This window comes from Papio anubis, chromosome 4 (genome assembly GCF_008728515.1).
Source record: "Papio anubis isolate 15944 chromosome 4, Panubis1.0, whole genome shotgun sequence".
Classification (NCBI taxonomy): Eukaryota; Metazoa; Chordata; class Mammalia; order Primates; family Cercopithecidae; genus Papio; species Papio anubis.
Genome location: NC_044979.1, coordinates 142163193 through 142175205, shown reverse-complemented (window position 1 = coordinate 142175205; position 12013 = coordinate 142163193). Strand labels below are relative to the sequence as shown.

Genomic DNA, 12013 nt, shown 5'->3' with positions numbered 1-12013 from the left:
GCTGGCACCTGTGTTCCAACAACTTGGGAGACTGAGGTGGCAGGAGGATTGCTTGAGCCCCAGAGTTAGAAGCTGCAGTGAGCTATGATCTTATCACCGCACTCCAGTCTGGGCAACCCAGCATGACTCTCTGTCAAAACAATTTTTTAATAAAATATATAAGAGTTGTATGACATTCAGAGACCACCCAAAGAACCTGTGGGGTCTCGCTCTGTCGCCCAGGCTGGAGTGTAGGGGTGCAATCTCAGCTCACTGCAACCTCTACCTCTCAGGTTTGAGCCATTCTCCTGCCTCCGCCTCCCAAGTGGCTGGGACTACAGGCATGCGCCATCACATCTGGCTAATTTTTAGATTTTTAGTAGAGACAGGTTTCACCATGTGGCCAGGCTGGTCTCGAACTCCTAATCTCAAGTGATCTGACCACTTCAGCCTCCCAGAGTGCTGGGATTACAGATGTGAGCCATCACACCTGGCCAAGGTCTTATTAATACAATTTTTGCCAAGACCAATGTCCTGAAGTGTTTTCCCTGTGTTTTCTTCTAGTAATGTCATAGCTTTGGGTCTTACATTTAAGACTTAAATTCATTTTGAGTTTATTTTTGTATATGATGAGAAATAGGGATCAAGTTTCATCCTTTTGTTTATGGATACCCAGTTTTCCTACCATTTATTGAAGAGACTGTCCTTTCCCCAATGAATGTTCTTGGTGCCTTTGTCAAAAATGCATCCACTGGCCAGGCACAGTGGCTCATGCCTATAATCTTATCACTTTGGAATGGTGAAGTAGGTGGACTGCTGGAGCCAGGAGTTTGAGACCAGGCTGGGCACCGTGGTGAAACTCTGTTTCTACAAAAAAATACACACACACGTGTGCACGCGCACACACACACAAACACACACACACAAATAGCTTAGTGTGATGGTACATGCCTGTGGTCCTAGCTACTTGGGAGGCTGAGGTGGGAGAATCACCTGAGCCTGAGGAGGTCAAGGCTACAGAGAGCTGAGACTGTACCACCGCACTCCAGCCTGGGTAACAGAGTGAGATCCCATCTCAAAAAAAAAGACTTCACTGTAGATGTACGGATTTATTTCTGGGTTCTCTGTTCTGTTTCACTGGTCTTTGTATCTGTTTTTATGCCAGTGCCATGAGGCTTTAATTCCTGTAGCTTTGTAGTATATTTTGAAGTCATTTAGTGTGATGCCTTCAGCTTTGTTCTTGCTCAGGACTGCTTTGGCTATTTGGGGTTTTTTGTGGTTCTATATGAATTGTAGGATTGTTTTTGCTATTTCTGTGAAGAATTGGTATTTTGATAGGGATTGCATTGAATCTGTAGATTGCTTTTGGTAGTCTGATCATTTTCACAGTATGAATTCTTGCAATCCATCAGCATAAGGTATCTTTCCGTTTTTCTGTGTGTCCTCTTCAATTTATTTCACCAGTGTTTTATAGTTTCCCTTACAGAGACCTTCTCCTCCTTGGTTAAATTTACTCGTAGGTATTTTTTTTATAGCTACTGTAAATGGGATTGCTTTCTCCATTTATTTTTCAGCTAGTTCACTGTCAATATACAGAAGTAATGTTGATTTTTGTCTGTTGATTTTTATATCCTGCAACTTTACTAAATGTATCAGTTCTAAAAGTTTTTTAGAGTCAGGCATGATGGCTCACACCTGTAATCCCAGCACTTTGGGAGGCCGAGGTGGACACATCACAAGGTCAGGAGTTCGAGACCATCCTTGCCAACATGGTAAAACCTCATCTCTACTAAAAATACAATAATTAGCTGGGTATGGTGGCACGTGCTTGTAATCCCAGCTACTCAGGAGGCTGAGGCAGGAGAATCACTTGAACCCAGGAGTCACAGGTTGCAGTGAGCTGAGACTGTGCCATTGCACTCCAGCCTGGGTGACAGAGGGAGACTCCATCTCAAAAAAAAAAAAAAAAGTTTTTTAGTGGAGCTTTTAGGATTTTCTATATATAAGACCATGTTGTCTTAAAACAGGGATGATTTGACGGCTCTTCTCTAGTTTGAATTCCCTTTATTTCTTTCTCTTGACTAACTGCTCCGTCTAGGACTACAGACCTCCGTCTAGTACTATTGAATAAGAGTGGTGAGGGTGGGCATTTATATGTTGTCCCAGTTCCAAGAGAAGAAACTTTAAGCTTTTCCCTATTCAGTGTGATGTTAGCTGTGGATTTGTTACATGTGGCCTTTATTGAGTTGACATACATTCCTTCTATGCCTACTTTTTTCAGAGTTTTGTCATAAAGCAATGTTGAATTTCCTCAAATGCTTTCTCCTCATCTCTTGAGATGATTACATGGTTTTTGTCCTTTGTTCAGTTGATGGGATGCATCACATTTATTGATTTGCAAATGTTGAACCATCCTTGTATCTCTGGGATAAATCCCACTTGATCATGGTGAAGGATCTTTTTAATGTGCTGCTGGATTTGGTTTGCTAGTATTTTGTTAAGGATCTTTGCATCTATGTTCATCAGGGATACTGGTCTGTAGTTTTCTTTCTGTGTTGTGTTCTTGTCTGGTTTTCATATTAGGGTAATGCTGGCCTTGTAGAAAGACTTTGGAGGAATCCCTTCCCCTTTAATTTTCTGGAAGAGTCTGAGAAGAATTTGCATTGGTGCTTCTTTAAATATCTGGTAGAATTCAGCGGTGAATCTGTGGTTCTTCTTTGACAGTTTTTTTTTTTTTTTTTTTTTTAAGTTTCTCCCTTTCTGCGCAGGCTGGAGTGCATTTGCATGATCTTGGCTCACTGCAAGCTCCACCTCCCAGGTTCAAGTGATTCTCCTACCTCAGCCTCCCGAATAGCTGGGATTATAGGTGCGTGCCACCACGTCTAATTTTGTCTTTTTTTTGTTTTGTTTTGTTTGTTTTTTGAGACAGAGTCTCGCTCTGTCGCCCGGACTGGAGTGCAGTGGTGCAACTTCAGTGGTGATTTCCGAGATTTTGGTGCACCTGTCATCCAAGCAGCCTACACTGTACCCAATGTGTAGTCTTTTATCCACTCCCATCCCAATCTTGCCTCCGAGTCCCCAGAGTCCATTGTATTTTTTTTTTTTTTTTTGAGACAGAGTCTCGCTCTGTCGCCAGGCTGGAGTGCAGTGGCGCGAACTCGGCTCACTGTAACCTCCACCTCCAGGGTTCAAGCGATTCTCCTGCCTCAGCCTCCAGAGTAGCTGGGATTACAGGCATCTGCCACACTGCCCGGCTAATTTTTTGTACTTTTAGTAGAGCTGAGCTTTCACCATATTGGCCAGGCTGGTCTTGAACTCCTGACCTCAGGTGATCCACCCGCCTCAGTGTCCCAAAGTGGTGGGATTACAGTCATGAGCCACCACGCCAGGTTGACCATGCTTTTCTTAAGCCACCAAAGTGGTAGAATGTCATCCCGATATGGGACCTCTGCCTAGGGGGGCGTCGGGTTTCGATTGAGGGCTGTCTCCCTGGGGATGTCCTTTCTAGAGGCTCGGCGACCTCGTGCTGTGACTCTGTGATGACCCCGCGGCCTCTTCACCCGTGCAGCTTCTCCCTCGTGTGGATCCGGTGATGGCGGATGAGGTTCGCCTTCTGGGAGAAGGTCTTCCCGCAGTCGGAGCACTGGTACGGTTTCCCCCCATGTGGGTCCGCCTGTGCGGCAGGAGGCAGGAGTTCTAGGAGGAGGCGTTCCCGCACTCGGCGCAGCCATGGGGCTTCCCCTGGTGTGAGTCCTCCGATGCAGGATGAGGTAGGACTTCTGGAAAAAGGCCTTTCCGCAGTCGCCGCAGCCGTACCGCTTCTCCCCCGTGTGGATTCTGGCGTGGATGAGGAGACATGATTTCCGGGAGAAGGACGGCCCGCATTCCCTGTAGCCGTAGGGCTTCTCCCCTGTGTGGATTCTGGCGTTAATGAGGAGGCACGATTTCCGGGAGAAGGACCGTCCGCATTCCCTGCAGCCGTAGGGCTTCACCCCCGTGTGGGAGCGACGGTGCTCGATGAGGCGCGACTTGTGGGAGAAGGTTTTCTCGCACTCGGAACACCTGTAAGGCTTTGCTCCCTCGTGAACTGTCCCTGGGACACAGAGGCCTGCCCTCTGGAAGATTGTTTTACCCCTTCTGCCGTCTCTACCGGGTTTCTCCTTTGTTTGAGTTCCCTGTTTGTCGGGGCAAACTTTCTCCCTGGAACCACGCCCCCGTTCACTGCACGCAAAGGATCTCTCCCCCGTGTGGACCCCGTGATGCACCATGAGGGCCGATCTGCAGAAGGCTTTCCCACACTTGGTGCATGCGTGGGGTTTCTCACTACTGGCTCCTTGAGCTGCAGGAAATCCCTCGTCACAGCTTAAAGCACTTCCACACTGGTGACGTCCGCGTGCATTCGCTCCTAAAGGTGGAGTTTCAAGTTTCGAATAGAGGAACAAGTTTCCACCGCCGTCGCACTCAAATCTCCTCCTCGCCAGGTAGGCGTTAGGAGTGAAGTCCAGGTTACACATCAGACTCTTTCCACACAAGTCACCTGTGTGGACCTGCTGTTTTGATGGAACGAGGTTTGGGCTCTGATGGAGTTTTTTTCCTAGTTCATTACATTCATGAAGCTCATTTCGGGTCCAGTCTTTCTTGTCTAGGAACGTATGGCTCAAACGTTGGTCTTGGTGTTTCTGTTGGCTATCTGGCTGGGTAAAAACTTGCCAAACTTCTAGAAAAAAATAACACAAACTATTTTTTTTTTTTTTTTTTTTAGACGGAGTCTCACTCGGTTGCCCAGGCTGGAGTGTACTGGCGTGATCTTAGCTCACTGCAACTTCTGCCTCCCAGGTTCAAGTGATTCTCCTGCCTCAGCTTCCAGAGTAGCTGGGATTACAGGTGTCGGCCACCATGCCCAGTTAATTTTTGTATTTTTAGTGGAGACAGGGTTTTACCATGTTGGCCAGGCTGGTCTTGAACTCCTGACCTCAGGTGATCTGCTGGCTTCGGCCTCCCAAAATGCAGGGATTACAGGCGTGAGCCACCATGCCTGGCCATAAATTTGTTAATCTTGGAGTATTGTATCACAAAAGTATTGAGGAAAAGCTTGAAGGGAGGATTCATTTTGTGGTTTCAAGTCTAATTGCCTGTAATCGGAGCTGCTCAGGAAGCTGAGGTGGGAAGATTGTTTGAGCCTGGCAGGTTGAAGCTGTAGTGAGCCATGATCACACCGCTGCACTCCAGCCTGGGTGATGGAGGGAAACTCTGTCCCAGAAAGTAGTAAAACCAAGTGCCCGGTCCCTCCCTTGAGGCCCAGGTTACACGAGGCCTTCACTATCCACACTTCCTATGTTCTCCTGACCTATGCTCCCTTTCATTCTGTATACCAACTGGATTTTCTCAAAGCATGAGGTCCTTTTTGTTGTTGTTGAGATGGAGCCTCACTCTGTCGCCAGGCTGGAGTGCAGTGGTGCAATCTCAGCTCACTGCAACCTCAGCCTCCTGGGTTCAGGCGATTCTCCTGCCTCAGCCTCCCAAGTAGCTGGGATTACAGGCACCCGCCACCATGCCTGGCTAATTTTTTGTATTTTTAGTAGAGACAGGGTTTCACCGTGTTGGTTAGACTGGTCTCGAACTCCTGGCCTCAGGTGATCCACCCACCTCGACATTCCAAAGTGCTAGGATCACAGGCGTGAGCCACCACGAGGTCTTTATTGTTAAAGGAATTATCTTAGAGCTAGCAGCATTTTCTGCAGTGACTTATCCTCACATGGACCTATGGATCTTTATGATGTCCAACAGAAGAATACTAGAGTCCACACAAGCCATCCTGGCCTCAGAGTCAGACTCCCTGCTGTCTCCTGATGCCTGTATTACCACTTTGTTTTTGTTTTGGGGACAGGGTCTCACTCCGTCATGCAGGCTGGAGAATGGGGGTGCAATCATGGCTCACTGCGGCCTCAAACTCCCTTGCTCCAGCGATCCTCCCACCTCAGCCTCCCAAGTAGCTGGGACTACAGGTGCATGCCACCACATCCAGCTAGTTTTTAAAACTGTTTTTGTAGCTATGGGGATCTCACTATGTTGCCCAGGCTTGTCTTGAGCTTCTGGCCTCAGGCGATCCTCCTGTCTTGGCCTCCCAATTAGCTGGGATTATAAAAATTAGCCAGGCACGGTGGCTCATGCCTAGTTTCTTTTTTTGTAGAGATGTAGTTTTGCTATGTTACCGGGCTAGTCTCGAACTCCTGGCCTCAAGCAATTCTTTTGCCTCTCAGCCTCTCCAGCTCGAGATTACAGGCATGAGCCACCACACCTGGTGTATCTTCATTTACATTTTAAACCAAAGACGCTACCTCCTGCCGCCCCACCTCTGAGGCAGTTCATGTCCGACTCAAGGAGTCACTCCTCTGTTTGTAGTGCCCCCGCTGTGCAGTGGCTCACGTCTGTAATCCCAGCACTTTGGGAAGCCAAGGTGGGCAGATCACCTGGGGTCAAGAGTCTAAGACTCAACCTGGTCAACATGGTGAAACCCCATCTCTACTAAAAATACAAAATTAGCCAGGCATGGTGGCGCATGCCTATAATCCCAGTTACTTGGGCGACTAAGGCAGGAGGACTGCTTGATCCCGGGAGGCGGAGGTTGCAGTGAGCCACGACTGTACCACTGCACTCCAGCCTGGGCTACAGAGAAAGACTCGCTCTCAAAAAAAAAAAGTTCATGGCCAGGTGCAGGGGCTCACGCCTGTAATCCCAGCACTTTGGGAGGCCGAGGCAGGCGGATCATCTGAGGTCGGGAGTTCAAGAGCAGCCTGACCAACATAGAGAAACCCCATCTCTACTAAAAATAAAAAAAATTAGTCAGGCATGGTGGCACATGCCTGTAATGCCAGCTACTAGGGAGGCTGAGGCAGGAGAATCACTTGAACCTGGGAGGCAGAGGTTGTGGTAAGCCGAGATCACACCATTGCACTCTAGCCTGGGCAACAAGAGCAAAATTCCGTCTCAGAAAAAAAAAAAGAAAAAAGTTCCTGAGCTGAACTGCTGAATTTCTGAGAGGTGAAGACCACCTGTTCATCTCCATCAGATTTCTAGCGTGAGACCCAGCCAAGGGTATTTTTAAAGTTCCCCAAGTAATTTCGGTGTGGATCATCAATTAATTAGCAGTGTCCTGAACAAATGTTTGACAAAGAATCCTTGTCCTGATCCAAAGAGTGATTAAAGGAGTGTCCCCCAGAGCTTCTTGAAGAAACATGGACAAATGAAATAATAGCTCTTCTCCCCATGGGGTTATACTGAGTACAGCCCATTAGGCAGAATGGAGCCATATTACACGGTCTTGAAAGAAGAATGTAAAAGTCATATAAAAGGTCATATACCAGGCTGGTAGAGTAACCAGATGCATGAAGTAGACAAAGCTGACATTAACCTCTAAGATCGGCCAGGCACAGTGACTCACACTTGTAATCCCAGAACTTTAAGAGGCCGGGGTGGGAGGATCGCTTGAGCCCAGGAGTTCAACACAATCCCGGGCAACATCGTGAGACCCCATCTCTACTAAAAAACATGGAAGATAAGCCAAGTTTCTTTCTTTCTTTCTTTCTTTTTTTAAAGAGACAGGGTCTCGCCCAGGCTGAAGTGCAGTGGTGTGATCATAGTTCACTGCAACATCGACCTCCTAGACTCAAGCAATCCTCCAGCCTCAGCCTCCCAAAGTGCTGGGACTACAGGTGACAGCTGCCATGACTGGAGGGTTTAATTATTTCTGATTCCATTACTGGTGCTAGCTGATCTTTGATTTTTGTTTTTCTGAGATGGGGTCAAGCTCTGTTGCCCAGGCTGGAGGATCCACAGCTCACTGTAGCCTCAACCTCCTGGGCTCAAGTGAACCTCCCTCCTCAGCCCCCGATTAGATGAGACTACAGGCGCATGCCACCATACCCGGCTAATTTTGTGTTCTTAGTAGAAACGGGATTTCACCATGTTGGCTAGGCTGGTCTCGAAGTCCTAACCTCATGTAATCTGCCTGCTTTAGCGTCTCCAAGTGCTGGGATTACAGGCGTGAGCCACCATACCTGGCCCCTGAATGAGCGTTTAATAGAAAAGATGCTGCCAACTCCAAATAACCCAGCCCCTTCGTTTTTTACAGCAGAAACTTGGTGATCAGCATGAACCAATGCCACGCGAAGGTGAGCTGAGAGGGAGACAGCAGTGATTTAAAGTCATCAAGTTGGCCAGGCGCAGGGGCTTATGCCTGTCATCCCAGCACTTTAGGAGGCCGAGGTGGGCGGATCACGAGGTCAGGAGATCAAGACCATCCTGGCCAACATGGTGAAATGGCATCTCTACTAAAAATACAAAACTTAGCCAGGTGTGGTGGTACGCACCTGTAGTCCCAGCTACTGGGGAGGCGGAGGTTGCAATGAGCCAAGATCACGCCACTACACTCCGGTCTGGGTGACAAAGTGAGACTCCATCTCAAAAATAAATAAAGTCATTAAGTACACTAAAGGACAGGAATAGCTTTCACCAGTTTGTGGGTGTGAAGAAGAGAATGGGGACTAAATTATACGTGTAGCAAATATGTTTTTAAGGCATTTCACAGTGAAAGAAAAAGATGAAAAGAACAACAAATGGCACAAAATCATAGCTGTTTTAACAAAGGGCAGATGAATGAATCTCTGAACACAGGAGAAAGCCTGTTTTATAACCACAGGGAAAATACGGAAGATTCTACAGGAAGACTTAGCAATCGAGGTCTTAGTGGGGACAGCAGAGCAGAATCAAAGGACAAATGAAAATAGATGGTCAGGCATATGGCTCATGCCTGTAGTTCCACCTACTTGGGAGGCTAAGGCAGGAGGATTGTGCGAGCCCAGGAGTTTGAGACCATCCTGGACAATATAGGGAGAACCCATCTCTACAAAAATGAAAAAAAAAAAAAAAAGAGCTCAGTGTGATGGCATGTGTCTGAAGTAGCAGCTACTCAGGAGGCTGAAGTAAGAGGATCACTTGAGTCCGGGAGTTGGAGGCTGCAGTGAGCTACGATCAATCCATTGCATTCCAGTCTGGGTGACAAAGCAAGACCCTCTCTCAAAACAAGAAAAAAGAAGGCCAGGAGCGGTGGCTCATGCCTGTAATCCCAGCACCTTGGGAGACAGAGGTGGGAGGGTCATCTGAGGTCAGAGGTTCAAGACCAGCCTGGCCAACATAGTGAAACCCCATCTGCACTTAAAAAAAAAAAAAAAAAATTAGCTGAGCATGGTGGTGGTGCGTGCTTGTAATCCCAGCTACTCAGGAGGCTGAAGCAGGAGAACAGCTTGAACCTGGGAGGCGGAGATTGCAGTGAGCCAAGATTGTACCACTGTACTCCAGCCTGGGCAACAGCCAGACACTCTCAAAAAAAGAAAAAAAAATAGAATGCGCCTTTCTCTAAAATCCAAGGACAGGAAAGGAATCGTGTAGTGATGTGTGCAGGTGGCAGGATCACTGAGGCATCTCAGGGTTTAGGGCCAAATGTCCACAGCTGCTTGCAAAGATGCCAGGCTTTTTGTTGTTGTTGTTGTTGTTGCGATGAGTCTCGCTCTGTCACCAGGCTGGAGCACAGTGGCGCAATCTTGGCTAACTGCAACCTCTGCTTCCCAGGTTCAAGCGATTCTCCTGTCTCAGCCTCCCGAGTAGCTGGGACTACAGATGCGTGCCACCACACCCGGCTAATTTTTAGTAGAGACGGGGTTTCACTGTGTTAGCCAGGATGGTCTCGATCTCCTAACCTCATGATCCGCCCGCCTTGGCCTCCCAAAGTGCTGGGATTACAGGCGTGAGCCACCGCGCCCAGCCAAGATCCCAGGCTTTTAAGCCCAGTTGCCTGAAACAAGAGGACATCCGGCAGGGTGCCATAGCTCATGCCAGTAATCCCAGCACTTTGGGAGGCCAAGGCAGGTGGATCACCTGAGGTCAGGAGTTTGAAACCAGCCTGATCAACATGGTGAAACCCCGTCTCTACTAAAAATACAAAATTAACCAGGCATGGTGGCACGCGCCTGTATTCCCTGCTACTCAGGAGGCTGAAGCAGGAGAATGGTTTGAACCTGGAAGGCAGAGGTTGCAGTGAGCTGAGATTACACCACTGCACTCCAGCCTGGGTGACTGAGACTCCATCTCAAAAAAAAAAAAAAACAAAAAAAAAAAACAACGAGAACATCCATGGGTTCTGCTTTGTAGAATTCCAGGAGCCTCATCCCGTGGCCCCCTGCAGGCCACCCACTCACCTAGGAAGCTCCATGTCCATATCTCTTCCTCCTCCATCCATGGCTCCTTCCCCTGCTCCAAACTGGAGATCACAGCTGGTTTGCTGACTTGACACCCTGTTCGGGAGAAACAGTTAAAGGATTTGTGCTGAGCCAGCTGGGCCTTCCAAGCAAGCAGACAGTTCAGCTTGCAAAACAAACGGTGGACGTCTCCAGCCAGAAAAGAGCTCAGCTGCTTAGCCCAGTAACTTCACAAGGACCCCAAATGGGATCGAGACTCTTTGACCACTGAAACCCAAGGCCAAGCACTTTTATTTTTGACACAGGGTCTTGCTCTGTTGCCCAGGCTGGAGTGCAATGGCACAATCACAGTTCACTGCGGCCTCAACCTCCCTGCACTCAAATGATCCTCCCGTCTCAGCCTCCCAAATAGCTGGGACTACAGGCACATCACATCACCACCCTCAACTAATTTTTTTTTGTAGAGATGGGGTTTTGCTCTGTTGCCCAGGCTAGTGTTGAACTCGGGCCTCAAGTGTTCCTTCCATTTGAGACTCACAAGTATCTGGGACTGCAGGCACATGCCACCATGCCTGGCTCATTTTTTAATTTGTATAGAGGTCTTGCACCTGTGGCTCAAGCCGATCCCTCTCCACCTGGGCTCAGAAATGCTGGGATCACAGGCATGAGCCACCATGCCCAGCCTAGCACTTTTAGTGTGTGAGCAGTTCCCCAGTTTTATACAACTAAGAAAAAGAGTTCATGTAACCCGAGGACCACGGGGAAGTCTTCCTCACCGACAGAGAGCAGGTGGCTGTAGTTCTCCAGCATCACATCCGGTACAGGGTCCTCCGCTCCAGGTCCAGCTGCTGCCACTCTTTCCAGGTGAAGCCCACAGCCACCTCCCCGAATGACAGTGACCCCTGGGACAGCACATGGCTGATTAATGTGGAGTGGCTGGCACTGGGTACCATGGCAAAGGCGTAGAGGAGATTGCTCTTACCACCTTCTAAGGTCAGCTCTCCCCATGTTAGGTTAGGTAGGAAGCTGAGCACGGCCCTAACTTTGTACTACACTTTGTGGAAGAGAAAACAAAAAAATCATTAGAAAAAATATCTCGGCCGGGTGCAGTGGCTCACGCCTGTACTCCTAGCACTTTGGGGGGCTGAGACGGGCGGATTGCTTGAGGTTAGGAATTTGAGACCAGCCTGGCCAACATGGTGAAACCCCGTCTCTACAAAAAACAGATTAGCTGGACGTGCTGGTGGGTGCCTGTAATCCCAGCTACTAGGGAAGCTCAGGCAGGAGAATTGCTTCAACCCAGGAGGCGTAGGTTGCAGTGAGCTGAGATCCTGCCCTTGCACTCCAGGCTGTACAACAGAGTAAGCCTCCATCTCAAAAAAAAAAAAAAAAAAAAAATCTCACTACTGGATCTCTTCATTCCTACTGGATCTCTTCAGTCCTTCAGCAATCAAGCACCTTTCAAGGACCTAGCACGCTGCCGGTGTTCTACCAGGTGCTTGGGGTCAAGGCCTAAACACAAAAATCGTTCCTGTTCCCCAGGTGCTTTAGAATGTTGCTGCAGATGAACACATAGAAAGGGAAGCTGTACGTGGAACTACACTGTAGGCGGTGGTAGACATGTGGTTACGTACAGAATGGGCACGAGGAAGACAGCAGCCAGATCCAACGTACTGTCAAGTGAAGCTTCCTAGGAGGTCACGGGCGAGCAGAATCACGAAAGATAAACAGAGTGATCTGATGTCTGAAGGATATTCCTAGCAAGAGGCCTGGCATGGGCA

At 48.4% G+C, this 12013-nt stretch overlaps 1 pseudogene; it reads right to left on the bottom strand.

The window, feature by feature from the left end:
• Positions 1-4229: 4229 nt before the first annotated feature.
• LOC100999834 lies at positions 4230-11763 on the bottom strand (annotated as a pseudogene).
• Positions 11764-12013: the final 250 nt, after the last annotated feature.